At 33.1% G+C, this 19,393-nt stretch overlaps 1 long non-coding RNA gene across 1 annotated transcript; it reads right to left on the bottom strand.

Annotated features, from left to right (window-relative positions):
• Positions 1 to 8,222: 8,222 nt before the first annotated feature.
• Positions 8,223 to 10,177, bottom strand: LOC148944635 (uncharacterized). The gene is made up of 3 exons (XR_016142842.1): positions 10,105 to 10,177; positions 9,019 to 9,123; positions 8,223 to 8,280 (listed from the first exon to the last, which is right to left on the bottom strand). It is a non-coding gene; the product is annotated as an uncharacterized LOC148944635 (long non-coding RNA).
• Positions 10,178 to 19,393: the final 9,216 nt, after the last annotated feature.

Genomic DNA, 19,393 nt, shown 5'->3' with positions numbered 1-19,393 from the left:
AAATCTCCCCAATTAAAAGCATTTCCCCTCTCCCTGCCCAAGATCCTCCCTCCAAAAACTTACGAATTTACCTTAAAATTACTCCCACTACCCCCTTTGAAATAAAAATGATCACTGCAATAATAGTTGCAATTTTTAAACTGCTAAAATCAATGTTCTCTCTTAACATTAACTGTGATGGATATCTGCTAATAGCTGTAGAAGATCAGAAATCAGCGGATACAATAATTAACCTTAAATCCCTTCTGAATATCCCCATTATTGCATCTAATTGGAACCCAAAACAATCACCCACAAAAATTGTAGTTTACAATGTTCCCCCAGAGATATCTACTCAGGAGTTAAAAGAAGGCCTCTCAGATAGGGCTGGAAACACAATCCCAGTTGAGGATGTTACCCAACTTAGAAAACCTAACTCTACTGGCCTAAAAACTAGTAGATCCTTCTTATTCACACTAAAGGATAAAATTGATATACAAGAAAAATTATTCCTATTTGGGCAAATCAAACCACACAAGGAATACAAACCTAAGCCTATTCAGTGTCAGAAATGTTTCAAACTGGGACACACAACAAACAAATGCAATGAAATTCTCCAAGAGTGTAGTAGTTGTAAATCTTTCCATCCTAAAGTATTGACAACTTGCAAAAACACCCAGCCTACATGCATCAATTGCAAAGGTCCACATGAATCTACAAATAAATCATTATGCCCTGCATAAGGGAAAAGAGCTCTAACACTCCAAATATCAACAGAAAATGCCATTTCAGACCCATTCGCTTCGAAGGAATCCAATGCTATCCAGAAATACAAGATAAACTCAGTAATAAAACCAACCAAAGCCTACCAGTTAAAAATTCCAACTACAACACACACCCCATATACAACAATATCTACTCAGCCTCTTCGCTCAAATACCTATCAGAAAGAATCACCAAGCCACCAAGCCTTGTTTTCCGGTGAGATGAGGCCAGCCTGTCCCTCCCTTCCAAGAAGAAACAAACCAGAAACACAACCAGGAGTCAATCCCTTAACCAACAAACAGGATGCACTACCAAAAATGCAATCCCCAAATATATGCTTATTCATTCTAAACTGTAATACAGTTCAGGCCATGAACATACATCAACTACAGAAAATAAAAATTATTGCAGAATTGGCAAAAATCTACATCCCAGATGATATGCTCATTCAAGCAAAAAAAAGATCTTGCTTTAATTTTAACAAAGCTGAACATTGATACACAGTCATATGAAGAATAAATCAACAACACAACATATATAAATACTCCAATGGAATGTAAGATCAGTCACAGAAAATAAGCTAAATGAACTAATAACATTTATTAATAATAATTACATTAATATTGATTGCATCCAGGAAACTCATTTAACCCAAAATCAACAAATTAAGTCTCTGGGATACACTATCCTGAGAAAGGATAGATCTTAAGAGAGAAAAGGAGGTTGGGTAGCTTTATTAGTTAATAATAATATAAAATTTTGTGGCATCAATTTTCCAGATTTTGAAAATGATGTTGATGCAATTGGTATAAGTGTTTGGCTGAATAATTTAAAAACCTATATAATAAGCTTTTATAACCCTAATGGCCAAACTTCAGCTGTCAAGGATTTCTTCAATTACATAAATAATTCTAATATGTTAAAAAATATCATTATTTGTGGTGATTTCAATGCCCACAGCCTTTTGTGGGGGAATAAACCAGCAAATAAAGCTGGTAAATTTATTGAGCATATGACTTCAAATAATAATGAATTAGCTGTTGCTACCCCTCCAAACCTGAATACATATTTTAACCCCAAAAGTGGCAAATTCTCTTCAATTGACCTACAAGTTGTGTCTTTAAACTTTTTGAACAAAATTTACATAAATAAAATTGATAGCCTGTGTACAGACCACTTTGCTATAGTTTGCTCCCTAAATGAACCTGCTGAAACTTCATCTCATACCTCCAAATATATCAACACTAAAGCAAATTGGTCTATTTTCCAAAATAAGCTAAATGATGAAATTACAAGGTTCACCCAAATTTCATGCATTTCAAACACAACAGTAGACACACGTGCTGAAGCCTTGACATCTTTACTAATAAATACATCTAATCATGCTATCCCCAGGACAACACCTAGGAAAATATTCCCTAAACAAATTCCTAAAGCATGGTGGACAAATGAGTGCCTAAATAAATGGAAGATAAAAAAGGCACCTAGGACAGAATTCATAAAAAAACCAACACCTACTACATATTTAAAAAAATTACAAGCAGAATCTAATCTAAAAGGACTATAATAGATGCTAAATATAAATACTGGAATAATTTTGCAAATAATCTCTCCAGAGAAACGCATGAGCCAATTATACATAAAGTCATAAGCCACATATGTGGGAAAAAGACTTCTCCCAACCCACTCCTGTATGAGCTTTTACATAATAATACCCATTATGACAACGATATTGAAAAGGCTAACCTATTTGCAACTCTTTTTGTTAATAAGCTAACATCAAATAATCACAGAAAACTGTCCACAATTTCTATGAACCCTAGTTACTAGCCGCGCCCAGGATCCGAGTACATAACTAATCCATTTTCAATCCAGGAATTGAATAATGCAATACATCATATTAGGTCCAAAACTAGCAGCAGCTATGACAATATACACCCTACATGGATAAAGAATCTCACACCATCATACAAACAAGAACTGCTAAATTGTTATAATCACGCTTGGGCATCTTCTAGGTTCACCAATATATGGATATGTTCGTCCCTCCTACCAATCCTAAGGAAAAATAAACCAAAAGATAACCCTGAGTCTTATAGGCCCATATTGATTACACCTGTGATGGGGAAAATAATGGAGAAAATGATTTATCACAGACTCCTCTGGTTTGTTGAGAAAAATAACATGATTCCACACACTCAAACTGGATTCCGGAAATACCACTTGTCAACAGATGCTTTCATTTTGCTAACAAATGCAATAAATGAATCTTTCTCAAAAAATAATATCCTAGTGGCAGCTTTCCTTGATTTTGAAGGAGCATATTACAATGTGAACCACCAAATACTTTTAAATAAACTTGCAAAACTTGGAGTACCTCCTAAGCTAGTATCCTTTATTAAATCCTTCATAGAAGTGCGAAGTTTCATTGTTTGTGTTGGTTCAGCCTCTTCACACCAAAAGACAATATCCAAAGGCCTACCTCAGGGAGCAGTCATCAGTTGCCTCCTATTTGCCCTATATCTCTGGGACATGAACCTACCCCACACGAATCTACAATATGCTGATGATCAGGTGCTATGGTCATCTGGCAACACCTTTCAGATAGCACAGTCAAATCTGCAAAAGTCACTTTTCCAGTTTGAAAAATTCTCTCAACATTCAGATTTACCCATTGCACCCACCAAGTCAAAAATAATCCAATTTCACAGGAAGCGAAACCATGTTAATACAAAACTAACTCTAAATAAAACAACTATTCCAGAAGATAATAATATTAATTACCTAGGTCTCATGCTTGACCAAAAACTTAATTTCCACCTCCACATTTCAAACACAATAAAAAAATGTTATAGAAAAACAATTATACTAAAAAGACTTCTTTCTACATCCTGGGGTTGTAAGGAGAAAACCTTACTCCAGTTTTATAAATCAAACAGTTCGCGGTAACGAACTATAAGTAAGGAGCACCCCGGCTCAATGGTAACCAAAACTCTAGAAAACAATTTTTTGATACAAATAGATAGATCAAAAGAATCAGACTTTAATGCTGATTTCAAACATATAAGTTTTATGAAGTTTAACTCTAACCATCAGAAGTTAGGTGCCTGAGAAAATTTGGCTGATTTTCGAAAAAAGAAGGAAAGAACCTCTAAAAGTTAAAGAACCTTAATGAAAATCACACCATCATATTCAGCGTATCAGAGAACCCTACTGTAGAGGTTTCAAGCTCCCATCTACAAAAATGTGGAATTTTGCATTTTTTGCCAGAAGAAAGATCACGGGTGCGTGTTTATTTGTTTTTGTTTTTTTTTTTTCCCCCAGGGGTGTTAGTATAGAACCAGTGGTAGTAGAATATAGTTGGAGGGCTCATTAGAATGGAAATTAAAAGTTCTAGTGCCCTTTTAAGTGACCAAAAAAAATGGAGGGCAACTAGGCCCCCTCCCACGCTCATTTTTTTCCCAAAGTCACCTGATCAAAATTTTGAGATAGCCATTTTGTTCAGTATGCTCGAAAATATAATAAGTATGTCTTTTAGGATGACTTAATCCCCGAAGCTCCCGGGGGAGGGCTGAAAGTTATGAACTTTACCCAATGTTAACATATAGTATTGGTTATTTGGAAGTATACAGACGTTTTCAGGGGAGATTTTTCCTGGTAGTGGGGGGGGGGTGGGTCGGGGGTTAGGGGGGAGGATCTTTCCATGAAGGAAGATTTCATTGGGGAAGGGACATTGCTAAGAAGGGGACGACAGACTTCCCAGCATTATTTAAAAAAAGATCAGAAATTTAATATAAAAAAAAACAAGTATTTCAACTGCAATAGCAGCAACATCGAAACTTTAAACAAACAGAAAATATTACATATATGACTGGGTTCACCCCGTAGTCAATACCTCGCTCTTTAAGCCAAAGATTTTTTAGTACTTTCATAAGAGCTATTTATTCTAATTAACGGCCTTTGTGATTAAGCGGTCATTTTTAAAGAATTGGAACAAAATTTGAACTTTCGCTTAGAGAGCAGGGTTTTGACTAGGGGGCGAACCCCCTAATAAGCAAATTAAAAATATATGAATATAGAAGTTCGTTACGTAAGTTAATTCGTAAGTTACGTATATTTATTACTAATAAAAGCGTTCGTAAATAAAATTAAACAAGTTTCGAGATAGCCATTTAACTAAATAAAAGTAAATTAATATGAAAGTTTTGTTTTAATTATTCATGTACGGTGAGCCAAGATCAAAACCTTCATTTATTCAAAAACGTTCGAAAATTAAGTAAAAAAAACAAGTTTTTTTAACTGAAAGTAAGGAGCGACATTCAAAATCAAAAAGAACAGAAATTATTCAGTATATGAAAGGGACTGTCCCCTCCTCAACGCCGCGCTCTTTACTCTAAAGTTTGACTCTGTCTCGAAACTTTATTTTCTAAAACAATAAAAAACTTTAGCGTAAAGACCGAGGCGTTGAGGAGGGGACAGTCCCTTTCATATACGGAATAATTTCTGTTCGTTTTAAGTTTTAACGTCGTTCCTTACTTTCAGTTAAAAAAACTTGTTTTTTTTATTTAATCACATATAAGACCCCATATTGGCTATAGGCTCATTGTCTATGGTGCATGTGCAAAGACCCAGATGCAAAAAATTGAAACAACAGAAAATGATATAATACCTCTCATATTTGGTCTTAGGAAACCCACAAGCACCAAGTTTCTGCTTATGGAGAGTGGATTAACAACAATAAGGGAGAGACATAGATTTCTCTTGATAAAACATCTTACAAAAATTGAATCGAATAGCTCACACACATTATATAATTGGTTAAGAAATCCAGCCATGTACAGAGGTATTGCAGATGAGTATACCAATATTCAAAAGAAGTTCCCTGTACCAGCAAAGTCTATTGCACCTACTTTCCCCCAATCCCCTCCATGGAATTGGTCATTTCCCATAATAAATACTGAATTTTCAAAATGGAATAAAGATTTAACCCTCATTGCTTTTGTTCAGAAAAAATTTGCAGAACTTAATACAATTACCTATAAAAATCACTTCCAAATGTTTGTTGATGGGTCAAAAATAAATGAGAAGGTTGCAAGTGGTGTTTTCCGTCCTCACCTGAAAATTGCAATGGGCGAGAAGTTATTTAATAATTTATCTATAATGTCTGCTGAATTAAATGCCATAATCATGGCATTAGAACACCTTAAGCAAAACCAATCTTTGATTGAAAATTTGAATAATATTATCATATATTCCGACTCTTTATCAAGCCTTGAGTTGCTGGCCTCAGCTCCTCAATATAAGCTGGACATTGACACTTATCATTGTCTCAGTATTATTGATAATCTTGCTTCAAGTGGCATAAAAACTTACTTTCAGTACATTCCTAGCCACTCTGGCATAAGTGGTAATCATCAGGTTGATGAAATAGCAAAAAATGCTATAAATATTGACCAGCCAAGTGGGAGACCAATTCCAATTAGAGATATTTACCAATGGAGGCTATCAGATATTAATTTTAATAAGATTAATCCTATCCTTTCCCCCTTTCACAATAACTATCTTTCTAAAATTTGTCATAGAATTCGTTCTAGAACAAATGGACTAAATTTCCTTGCATTCTCATATAAGCTTTCTAATTCAAGTGGTTCAATTCCCCTGTCCCCTCTTTGCAGGCATTGTAATATGAATAATGAAACAATTGACCATTGACTATTTGAATATAATATGCTGACGTCTGCACAACATACCTTGCTTTCTAAACTGTTAAAATGCTTCAAACACCACAAAATCCCACTATCAGCCAAGAGCCTAGCCAACTATACCTACACACAGAGCATAGAAATCGACATCTATCATCTTATATTTGAACTCCTAGAGTCGAAAGATCTGCTGAAAGATATCTGAATATATCTAATAAATATGAGGCAATCAAGCCAGTAGCTCTGTAGCCCACAGAGTGAAGCAAAAGGAAAAGGGCTAAATAGTGTTACTGAAAAGCCCGCCTGCTGTTAAATAGAAGAAGAAAGAAGAAGATAAGTACTTTGAAACACCTTCCTGGGACATACTTTAGCCTGTATACCCATCCCTAAAAGTTGCGTTTTTCTAACTTAACCCCTTTCTAAGATAGCCAAAAGTAGCGAAAGTAAAATTTTACCAAAAGGACATTGAGTAGTATGCTTACTTTATTCGTAAGTCAATAATATGATTTGATAAAAATTTACCAGTTTTTTTTACCATGTAATTACCTACAATACTCAATATTAAAAAACTTTAACAAAATTGTTTTTCTAGAACAATATAGATCAAATAAAATAACCAAGTCTACATACTCATATATAAAAAAAAACTTACAATTGTGGTTGTTGTTGATTATTAACGTCTCCTCTAGAAACCAGCTTTTGTTGAGACGATCTTCTTTTTTTCCACACTTTTCTATGTTTTTTGATGGGATAATCTGAAACAAACAACATTCTTTTTAACTTATTTACTTATTTTTTTAACTTATTTACTTATTTTACTTATTTTTTTAACTTATTTACTATATAGCTGACATTGCTTATCAAACCAGTTTGTGATGTCACAACTTTTTGCTGATCATAACCCCTTTAACAGTAGCATGCAGGTGCCATGAGGTATCAACTCTGTGTTGATAAGCCATTTAAACTATATTAATTAGGGAAAGGATTTGACAAGAGATAGACCAGTAAAATAATCCAAATTGTTTTTAGAGGACAAATCATGTTATAAGAAGATGTTTTAACTTTTATAGGTCCATGCACTCATGAAGGGAAGAGGCTTTTAAAATCCCTCTTCCCCCCCCCAACTCAAAATTTTCTAAAATTCTACTTTAGAAGCTTTTTTATAGGGGGGGGGCTGAAACTCATTTCCAATAGAAATGCTTATTATATTCGTAATCAGCATAAAAATAGGAATAAAATGTTGTATTTGCTTTTGTCCTAACTCAATAATATGATTTCATAGATATTGACCTGCACTTGACCAATTTAATGAATTAGTTTTCATTTTGTGTTCTTGGTACTTAACAGTAAAAAGTTGTTTTGTCAAATTTTCAATAAGTAGCCTGTAATGTAGGCAAATTTCAGGACCCACTAGAGAAAGAAGGAGTGAAGATAAGTACTTTGAAACACCTTCCTGGGACATACTTTAGCCTGTATACCCATCCCTAAAAATTGCATTTTTTAACTTAACCCCTTTCTAAGATAGCCAAAAGTAGCTAAAGTAAAATTTTACCAAAAGGGCATTGAGTAGTATGCTTACTTTATTTGTAAGTCAATAATATGATTTGATAAAAATTTACCAGTTTTTTACCATGTAATTACCTACAATACTGAATATTATAAACCTTTAACAAAATTGTTCTTCTAGAACTGTATAGATCAATTATAGATCAATTATGTTGTTGTTAATAATCAACAACAACAACAATTGCGGTTGTTGTTGTTAATTATTAATGTCTCCTCTAGAAACCAGCTTCTTTGTTCCACACTTTTCTATGTTTCTTGATGGGATAATCTGAAACAAACAACATTTTTTTTAACTTATTTACTTGTTTTTTTATACATAGGGTAAATTATTTTTTCACTCAATAGGGTAAAAGACCAGTATCCAATTGATCAAAATTAAGAAAAACTTAAAACCTCATATCTTGTTATCAAATTAGAGTTGAAGAGGTTTGTATAGGCCAATGAATAGCTAAAAATCCAAGCTATGCAACAACATGTTTATTATTAAAATTATTTAAGATCATTAACTGAAAATGATTAGTTTATTGACTTACCTAGAAAGACCTCTTTTTGGAAATACCAATTATCCTATCTTGACGTAAATATCTTTTTAGTGTTTCAGTATTATTCACATATAAATAGAAAGTTGATTGTCTTCTGATTCTAAAAATCTAACTTTTATTTCTTGATTTTTATTCTATAAATCCCAAATATTAAATATATATTTTTTTCATTTCACTTGCTTGTCAAAACAGAGACCACACATAAGATTTATGATGACAAATTACTCCCACTGGGCTGGCTCTAGTGAGAGATGATTGGGTCTACACTTGCATTGTGTCATACTGTAGTAAAAAGGGGGCAGTCCAAAAACCCATTGCTATTTTTCCAAAATGCCAAAGAAAAGTGGTCTTTCCCAAAAAGAGGTCTTTTACCCTATTACAAACCTTTAACAAAGTTGTTCTTCTAGAACCATATAGATCAAATAAAATAACCAAGTACATCCTCATATATAAAAAAAACTTACAATTGTGGTTGTTGTTGTTGATTTTTAACGTCTCCTCTAGAAACCAGCTTCTGTTGAGACGATCTTCTTTGTTCCACACTTTTCTATGTTTCTTAATGGGATAATCTGAAACAAACAACATTTTTTTTTTTTAAATTTACTTATTTTTTTAACTTATTTACTTATTTTTTTAACTTATTACTATATAGCTGACATTACTTATCAAACCCATTTGTGATGTCACAACTTTGCTTATCATAACCCCATTAACAGTAGCATGCAGGTGCCATGAGGTATCAACTCTGTGTTGATAAGCCATTTAAACTATATTAATTAGGGAAAGGATTTGACAAGAGATAGACCAGTGAAATAATCCAAATTGTTTTAGAGGACAAATCATGTTATGAGAAGATATTTTAATTTTTATAGGTCCATGCACTCATGAAGGGAAGAGGCTTTTAAAATCCCTCTTCCCCACAAACTCAAAATTTTCTAAAATTCTGCTTTAGAAGCTTTTTTTAGAGGGGGGGGGGGGTGAAAATCAGGTACAAGATAAAAGCTGATTAGAGTTGTAATCAGCATAAAAATAGGCATTAAATGGTGTATCTGCTTTTGTCCTAACTCAATAATATGATTTCATAGATATTGACCTGCACTTGACCAATTTAATGAATTAGTTTTCATTTTATGTGTTCTTGGTACTTAAAAGTAAAAAGTTGTTTTGTCAAATTTTCAATAAGTAGCCTGTAATGTAGGCAAATTTCAGGACCCTCTAGAGAAAGGAATGAAGATAAGTACTTTGAAACACCTACCTGGGGCACTTTAGCCTGTACACCCATCCATAAAAGTTGCATTTTTCTAACTTAACCCCTTTCTAAGATAGCCAAAAGTAGCTAAAGTAAAATTTGATCAAAAGGGCATTGAGTGGTACACTTACTTTATTCGTAAGTCAATAATATGATTTGGTAAAAATTTACCAGTTTTTTTTACCATGTAATTACCTACAATACTCAATATTACAAACCTTTAACAAAATTGTTCTTCTAGAACCGTATGGATCAAATAAAAATAACCAAGTCTAAATCCTCATAAAAAATAAAAACTTACAATTGTGGTAAAACTCAATTCATACAAAATTAAACAATTACTTCACTATGTCAAATTTTATCTTAAAATGGCGGAAGCTTAGGCAGGGTTACCACTAGACGAAAAAATTTCGTAATGTCCAACTCTTAAAAACGTAACTTTTTCGTAACTTTTGATAGGAAAGTCTTTTCAAGGCAGGGTGCCTTAATTTCGCTATCAAGAGTGGTACTTAAATGGGGGAAGGTACATTTGTTGCCTGTATAATTTGAAAAATTATTTTTTTACGTAATCTCATTAAAAATTTTCCCTCAAACTTTTAAAAGGTGCCTAAAAAGTATTCAATAATAGCAATTCATGCTTCTTTACCTCCAGGAAATTCCTATTTATTCAACTGCAAGTGCTGCATTCAGTTTACCAGCACAAAAGAAAGACCCCCCTCCCTAATACGTGCATAAAACCCCAGCTAATATTTTGCTTATCTGGTTGTTGTTGTTTTTAATTGTCATTATTGGCGTTTTAAACCAAAAGTTGATGAGTAATACGTACAAAATAGAAGGAAAATCAATAAACACGGGACACTTTAGAGTTTTGAAGAAAAGAAGAAGATTAACTAGATTTTTTTATTTTTAAATTTCAATAAAAACGATCTTAATAAATCCAGCTTCTTAAAAAGACCCAAAAAATCATTTTAATCGCTCCTTTCCCGTCTAATATTTTAGATTGACTTGGTCCCAGCCTCACCTCCTCTAGCTTCAAATTTACATCGTTCGAACATGAAGATTTAAGCAATTCCGAGTGACAAACTTTTTGTTATGTTTTTATTTTATCAAACAAACAAATTTTAATCATTGTCTTTAGTTCTTATACGATGTCTTTAGTTATTTTGCATAATGCAAAAAACGAAACGATTTTTGCCCCGAATATGCAAAAACGAATCTTTTTTTTTTTGCCCTGAATTTTCACTAATATTTAATATTTTAAAATTTTAAATTTTCCAATTTAAAAAAAAATATAATGCCTCCTTCAAGATTACAACCTAAGTTAACACTGCCTCGGGATGTGCTCTTACCGTTGTGCTATACTGATAAAAGTGGGAAGTAACTGAACAATCGAAATTGGTTGAAAAATAGTTCACAAATTAAAAAAAAATATGTTACAAAGAAATAAAAGGAAGATGGAACAGAAAGTTCAGCGAGTTAATAAAAATGCACTGGAAATGATTTAATTAAGAAAATTAAGGGGGATAGTAAAAAATCTATGATTTAATAAGGAAATGCCGAGAAATTTACTTTTTCAGGGGGGTTGGGGCCCCAGTCCAGCCTGTGTGGTCCCTATGAATCAGTTTTTAAGTAAACCGTAAGCCTACCCTATACAGATACAAGACTAATATCTTCTTCATAAAAATGGGTATTACTCTAGTTGTCGTTTTCTAAAGCCATATTTTTAGTGATTGTCCCTTTCTGAAGAAAACATGCTAAACACACAAGAAGTACCATTAAATAATTTATTTTGTACTATTTCCAGATATCATGGCATCTTTACTTAAAATACATCCACTACCCCCCCCCCCCCTGATGGTCCGGGATATAGCCCTAGGAATATATTAAAAAAATAGACCAATAAAATTCTTACTTTACAATATGAAAGAACACGAAAGAAAGTAACAAGAAAGAATGTCATCACAAGATTCATCACAACGATGAAATGTATTTATACAGTTATATATGGGACCGCAGATGGGAAGGGTAGTATAATGTCAAAAAATTGACCATGATATTTGAAAAAAGTTTAGCATCAAATCTAAAATTCTGGCTCAACTAACCCACCCCCCTCCTCAATGCTTAGATATAACCAAAAAATGGCTCATTTTCACAGTTTCATATATTTTGTCAATACCAGCTGTTCATAATCCCATACAAAAAGATAATTTTTGTATATAACCTGATATAATGTGAAACCAATCATAAGGGGGGGGGGATGAGATTGTTATGGAAAGAATAATACATATACCATCGGTACTAGTCAATTAGCTGATACACACGCAAGATAAATGCTGAAGGAAACTAGTCAAACGAGTATCAGTCAGAAGAGAGTTGGATCGCAAAGCGTGGTTTGTCATTCTGCTTAGAATATCAAAACTTTTGTTTTTGGGGTTTCGCGGGGAGCACCGATATTAGGTTACGTATTTAATATTTACTCCGCTTTACCCCCCCCCCCCCTAATGTACAAGTATATAGCCCAAATTTAGTTCTAAATTTTTATATTTTCATGACATTTTGTTATATTTTATTAGACTTAACTAATGTAACTAGCTCCTTCTCCATTTTAAATAAAAAAAACTATTTTTTTAACTGAAAGTAAGGAGCGACATTAAAACTTAAAACGGACAGAATTATTCCGTATATGAAAGGGGCTGTCCCCTCCTGAACACCTTGCTCTTTACGCTAAAATTTTTTATTGTTTAAAAAAAATAGAGTTGTGAGAAAGTCAAAGTTTAGCGTAAAGAGCAAGGCGTTGAGGAGGGGACAGCCCCTTTAATATACGGAATAATTTCTGTTCGTTTTAAGTTTTAATGTCGCCCCTTACTTTCAGTTAAAAAAAATTTGTTTTCTTTACTTAATTTGTCGAACGTTTTTGAATAAATGCAGGTTTTGATCTTGGCTCACAGTACATGAATAATTAAAAAAAAATCATATTAATTTACTTTTATTTGGTTAAATGGCTTTCTCGAAACTCGTTTCATTTTATTTACGAACGTTTTTATTAGTATTAAATATATGTAACTTACGAATTAATTTACGTAACGAACTTCTATATTCATATATTTTTAATGCGTATATTAGGGGGTTTGCCCCCTAGTCAATACCTTGCTCTTTAAGCGAAAGTTCGTATTTTGTTCCAATTCTTTAAAACTGACCACTTAATCACAAAGGCCGTTAATTAGAATAAATAGCTCTTATGAAAGTACTAAAAAATCTCTGGCTTAAAGAGTGAGGTATTGACTAGGGGGTGAACCCAATCATATATGTAATATTTTCTGTTCGTTTAAAGTTTTGATGTTGCTGCTGTTGCAGTTGAAAAACTTGTTGTTTTATAGTTAATTTCTGATCTTTTTTTAAACAATGCAGGGAAATCCAGCGTCCCCTTCATAGCAATGTCCCTTCCCCCATGAAAACTTCCTTCATGGAAAGATCCTCCCACATATCCTCCTCCACTACCAGGATAAATCTCCCCTGAAAACGTCTGTACTTCCATACTTCCCAATAACCAATACTATATGTTACCATTGGGTAAAGTTCATAACTTTCAGCCCTCCTCCCGGGAACTTCGGGAGATTAAGTCATCCTAAAAGAAATACTTATAATATTTTTGGAACATGCTGAACAAAATGGCTATCTCAAAATTTTGATCAAGTGACTTTGGGAAAAAATGAGCGTGGGAGGGGGCCTAGTTGCCCTCCATTTTTTTTGTCACTTAAGAAGGGCAATAGAACTTTTGATTTCCATTCCAATGAGCCCTCCCACAATATTCTAGGACCACTGGGTCGATACGATCACCCCTGGGGGAAAAAAACAAACAAATAAACACACACCCGTGATCTTTCTTCAGGCAAAAAATGCAAAATTCCACATTTTTGTAGATAGGAGCTTAAAACCTCTACAGTACGGTTTTCTGATACGCGGAATATGATGGTGTGTTTTTCATTAAGGCTCTATAATTTTTAGGGGTCTTTCCCCTTTTTATCGAAAATCAGCTAAATTTTCTCAGGCACGTAACTTTCGACGGGTATCATTAAACTTGATGACACTTATATATTTGAAATCAGCATTAATATCTGATTGTTTTGATGTATCTTTTTGTACCAAAATACCGTTTTCTAGAGTTTCGGTTACCATTGAACCAGGTCCCAATAACCAATACTATTTGTTAAGATTGGGTAAAGTTCATAAATGTCAGCCCTCCCCCTGGGGGTTTCGAGGGTTTAAGTCATCCTAAAAGACATAGTTATAATATTTTCGACCATGCTGAACAAAATGGCTATCTCAAAATTTTTATCGGGTTACTTTGGGAAAAAAATGAGCGTGGGAGGGGGCCTAGTTGCCCTCCATTTTTTTGGTCACTAAAAAGAGCACTAGAACTCTTAATTTCCGTTCCAATGAGCCCTCCCACGATATTCTAGGACCACTGGGTCGATACAATCACCTCTGGGAAAAAAAAAAAAACAAAAAAAAAACAAAAAAACACGCATCCGTGGACCTTTCCTCTGGCAAAAAAATGGAAAATTCCACATTTTTGTAGATAGGAGCTTGAAACTTCTACAGTAGGGTTCTCTGACACGCTGAATATGATGGTGTGATTTTCATTAAGGTTCTATAACTTTTAGGGAGTCTTTCCCCCTTTTTTCGAAAATCAGCCAAATTTTCTCAGGCACTTAACTATTTATAGGTAAGATTAAACTTGATGAAACTTATATATTTTGAAATCAAAATTAAAATTTGATTCTTTTGATGCATCTATTGATATCAAAATTCTTTTTTTTAGAGTTTCGCTTACCATTGAGCCAGGTCGCTCCTTACTTACAGTTCGTTACCACGAACTATTTGACAATTTTAGAATGACTGTTGACAGGACACGATTCAAAGTCAACTGATGAAATGGAAAGTTGGCGAGGTGACTAAATGACTATTGTCACTTGTCACTAAACAAATGATAATCATATGCTCATGAGAGAGAATGTGTCTTAACTTACTATGCGAGTGAGCGAAATGGGTATTTTCTGATCCTAATAACTGAGTGGTTGTTTGATAAGATTAAATGACCGCGATGTGAAAAAATGTCGATACTCAAGTCAGTGTAATGAAAATGGGAACAGCGGATTCTTTCACGGGGAAAAAAATAGATTACTCAAAAAATGTGAAACTTCCTCGTTATTTAAAAGCGTAACATAATTGTAACATAAATTCAAAAAAGTAACAAAAATGTAACGTTTTTAGGATCGTAACGTAAAACGTAACGTTTTATTTAAAACGTACCAAAAATTTTACGAACGTAACCTTGGTGGCAACCCTGAGTCCAAGGCTGCCACAAAACCGGAAAATTTCGTAACATCCAAACTCTTAAAATCGTATCTTTTTCGTAACTTTTGATAGGAAAGTCTCTCATCAAGGCAGGGTGCCTTAATTTTGTTATCAAAACCCATCCTTAAAAAGTGAGTGGACAGCTGTTGCTTGCTCTAAGTATATAATAATAACAGTTCGTGCTTCTTTACCTTCAGAAAATTCCTGTTTATTCAACTGTAAATGCTGCTTCCAGTTTACCTGCACAATAGAAAGAACCCCTTCAATGCGTATGTACAGCCCTAGGCTAATATTTTGTTTTTTGTTGTTGTTGTTGTTTTTAGTTGTTATTATTGGGGTTTTAAACCAAAAGTTGATCAGTAATATGGACAAGATAAACGGCAAATCAAAAAACACAGGGCAATTTAGAGTTTTTCAGAAATAAAATTGAACAACTGGATTTTTTTGTTTATTTTCGATAAAAAAGATCTTAATAATTCCAGCTTCTTAAAACTCCCGAAAAATCTTTTTGAATCACTCACTTTCTGTCTAATATTTTAGATTGGCTTGGTCTCAGTTTGATCTCCTCAAAGTTCAAATTTACATTGCTCAAAAAAGAAGATTTAAGCAATTCCACGAGAGAGAGTTTTTTTTTATTTTATCGAACAAAAATTATTTCAATTGTTGTCTTCAATTCTTATACAAAACAGCAGTTATATTTACATAAAATACCCTTTTCCTTTTGTAATTTTGAAACTCCCAACCAAAAGAAAGCAGGAAGTAAAAGAAGAATTCAAACAATTTAACCCAAATAATGTTATCCTACAGCTATTTTGATGAGTCTCATTAGTCCAGACACGTACTAAGAATTTTTAGGGGAGGAGGTCAAACAATAAAAAAAAAATTAAACTCATTTTCAACATGAACTAAAATGTAGAGAATTTTTTTCTCTCAAGAATATATGAATATAATCAAATATGAGGGGCACAAAAAGTTTTGCGTTTTACTTAACATAAACACCAAATTTACATAGTTTTTAAATGCATAAACGGAAAAAGTGAATGAGTTAAGCAAAACAAATAAAAAAGATCAAATTAGGCAAAAACGAATCAATTTTTTGCCCCAAGTTTTCTAAATTCAGAAACAAAATATTTTCAATATTTTAATTTTCCAAATAAGAAAAATATATAATGACTCATCCAAGATTACAGCCTCAATTAATAGAGCCTCGAGAAGTACTCTCACGATTGTGCTATACTGATAAAAGTGAGAAGCAACTGAACATTCTGAAATGGTTGAAAAATAATTCACAAATAAAAAAAATCGTTTGACAAAGAAATTAATGAAAGATGGAACAAAAAGTTTAATGTGTTAACAAAAATGAAATGGAAAAGACTTAATTGAAAAAAATTAGGGGATATAGTATAATACCTTCAATTTAATAAAGAAATTCGAAGATATATAAATTTCCAAGGAGTTGGGGCCCCAGTCCAGCCTACATGGTCCTTATGAATCAGTTTAAAAGTAGACTGCAATCCTACCCTTTACAGATACAAGACTGTTTATCGTCTTCATAAAACTGGGCATGAGTCTAGTTGTCTTTTTCTAAGGCAAAACATTTAATGGTTGTCTTTTTGTAAAGAAAATATGCTAAACACCTAACCAGTAACATTAATTTTTTTATTTTATACTATTTCCAAATATCACGGCACCTTTTCTGAAAATACACCCACTCCCCCCCCTGATGGTCCGGGATATAGCCCTAGGAATGTATTAAAAAAAATAACCAATAAAATTCTTAGTTTACAATATGAACGAATACGAAAGAATACAATAAGATAGAATGTCATCGCAAGATTCAACACAACGATGAAATGTAATTATACAGTTATATGTACGACCTCTGATGGGGATGAGAATATAATGTCAAAAAATTTACCATGATATTTGGAAAAAGTCCAGCATAAAATGAAAAATTCCAACTCAACTAACCCCTCCCTCCTCAATCCTACTACTTAGATGTAACCAAAAATAGCCTATTTTTACAGTTTCATATATTTTGTCAATATCAGCTGTTCAGAATCCCATATAAAAAGTTGGTATGAGGTTGTTAGGCAAAGAATAATATATATATATGGCTTTGCGATCCAATTCTCTTTTCACTGATACCTGTTTAACTAGTTTTCCTTAGCATCTATCTTGTGTATCAGCTTGACAAGTACTGATGATTATATATATATATATATATATATATATATATATATATATATATATATATATATATATATATATATATATATATATATATATATATATATATATATATATATATATATATATATATATATATATATATATATATATATATATATATATATATATATATATATATATATATATATATATATATATATATATATATATATATATATATATATATATATATATATATATATATATATATATATATGTATATACATATAATCATCAGTACTTGTCAAGCTGATACACAAGATAGATGCTAAGGAAAACTAGTTCAACAGGTATCAGTCAAAAGAGAATTGGATCGCAAAGCCATTGCGTCATTGTCATTGTCATTGCGTTTACAATATTTTAATTAAGTAAGGTTACGTATTTAACATATACTATGCTTTATCCTGCCCCCCCCCCCCACTAATAGCCCAAATTTGTTTCTAAACTATTATTTTTTCTTAATAGGCCTTTTTTGTTGTATTTCATTTACCATACTTGATTTTTTACCATACTTGATTTACTAGTAATAACCATACTTGTATCAACCAAACTTGATTTTTTGTGTGTGCACCAGTTAATTTAAAAGTACCACATTATCTTATAATCGCCTATTCAAAAATAAATTATAAAACAAAGCTTTTATTATTATTTATCTGTTTCTATTACACACATTTTCCTTCCTGACTTTAGATAGGTTCTTTCCTATATAATTTCAGCATGACTGTTGACGGAACAAGATTCAAAGTCAATACAGATTAAATTGAAAGTTGGTGAGGTGAATAACTGACTATTGTCATTTTTACTTGTCACTAAACAAATGATAATCTTATGCTCATGAGAGAGAATGTTATCTTAACTTACTAAGCGAAGGGGGTATTTCCTCATCCTTATATTAGAATGATTGTGTAATCATAGGCAGCACAATAGCGCTACCTAAGTAAAGAACGATGTTGGCACAATGCATAATTTTTTTTCCTCCATACTCGGGCACTCCGTATCAAAGGAGTTTTGCAGGAAATTTTGAAAAGGGCTCATTTGAGTTGGAGTGGATACTGCCCATTTTAATAGTCGAAAGTGATTGGAGGGCCACAAGCCCCCCCCCCACCCATCTTTCCCCCAAAAACTTCCAATCAAAATTTTGAGATAGCCAATTTGTTCAGCGTAGTTGATTTCAATATAGAAAATATGATTTTGAGGAGGGCACTACCCCACAACCCTCGGGGCAAGAGTTTTAAGTTTTGCCCTGAAGGCAAATAAGAACGATGTTGGCACAGTGTATTACTTATTATTTTTTCCTTGAGAGCAGGGCACTTCGTATCAAAAAAGTTGTCGCAGAAACTTCAGAAAAGGCTCATTGAATTGGAAAATGCATTGGCTTGTGCCCTGTTTAATAGTCGAAAGTGATGGGACAGAAACTAACATCCCTTCCATACCAACCATTTCCATAAACACATCCAATCAAAATTGTAAGATAACTATTTTGTTCACCGTAGTTGATTTCCAGATAGAAATTATTTTTTGAGGAGAGAACTCACCCACCCCCTTCAGGGCAAGGGTTGTAAGTTATGCCGTCGGGGCATTTAAGGTTTTTATAGAAGGCAATATCGTAGAAACTTCAAAAAAGGCTCAATAGATTGGAAATTCAAAGGGCTAGTGCCCTTTTTAACGGTCGAAAGTGATTGTAGGGCAACTAAACCCCCTCTGTAAATAAGCTCTGTAAATTACGTCTTTGAGGATGACGATCCCCTCAGGGATTGTAAGTTATGCCCTGGGGGCATATAAGATTTTTATAGAACATATTGCCGTAGAAACTTCAGAAAGGGCTTATCGATTGGTAACTAAAATGACTAGTGCCCTTTTAAATACTCGAAAGTAATTAGAAGACAACTAACACCCTTTCCATGCCCACTATTTCCCCAAACCTATCCAATCAAAATTTTAAGATAGGCATTTTGTTCCACGCAGTTTAAAGCTCAGGAAATTATACCTTTGAGCAAGAC

The sequence above is a fragment of the Artemia sp. Qi Xiang Cuo genome, chromosome 14, assembly GCF_049724085.1.
Source record: "Artemia sp. Qi Xiang Cuo chromosome 14, ASM4972408v1, whole genome shotgun sequence".
Lineage (NCBI taxonomy): Eukaryota > Metazoa > Arthropoda > Branchiopoda > Anostraca > Artemiidae > Artemia > Artemia sp. Qi Xiang Cuo.
Note: the sequence above shows the minus strand (reverse complement) of the source record. Positions and strands in the feature narration are given on the sequence as shown.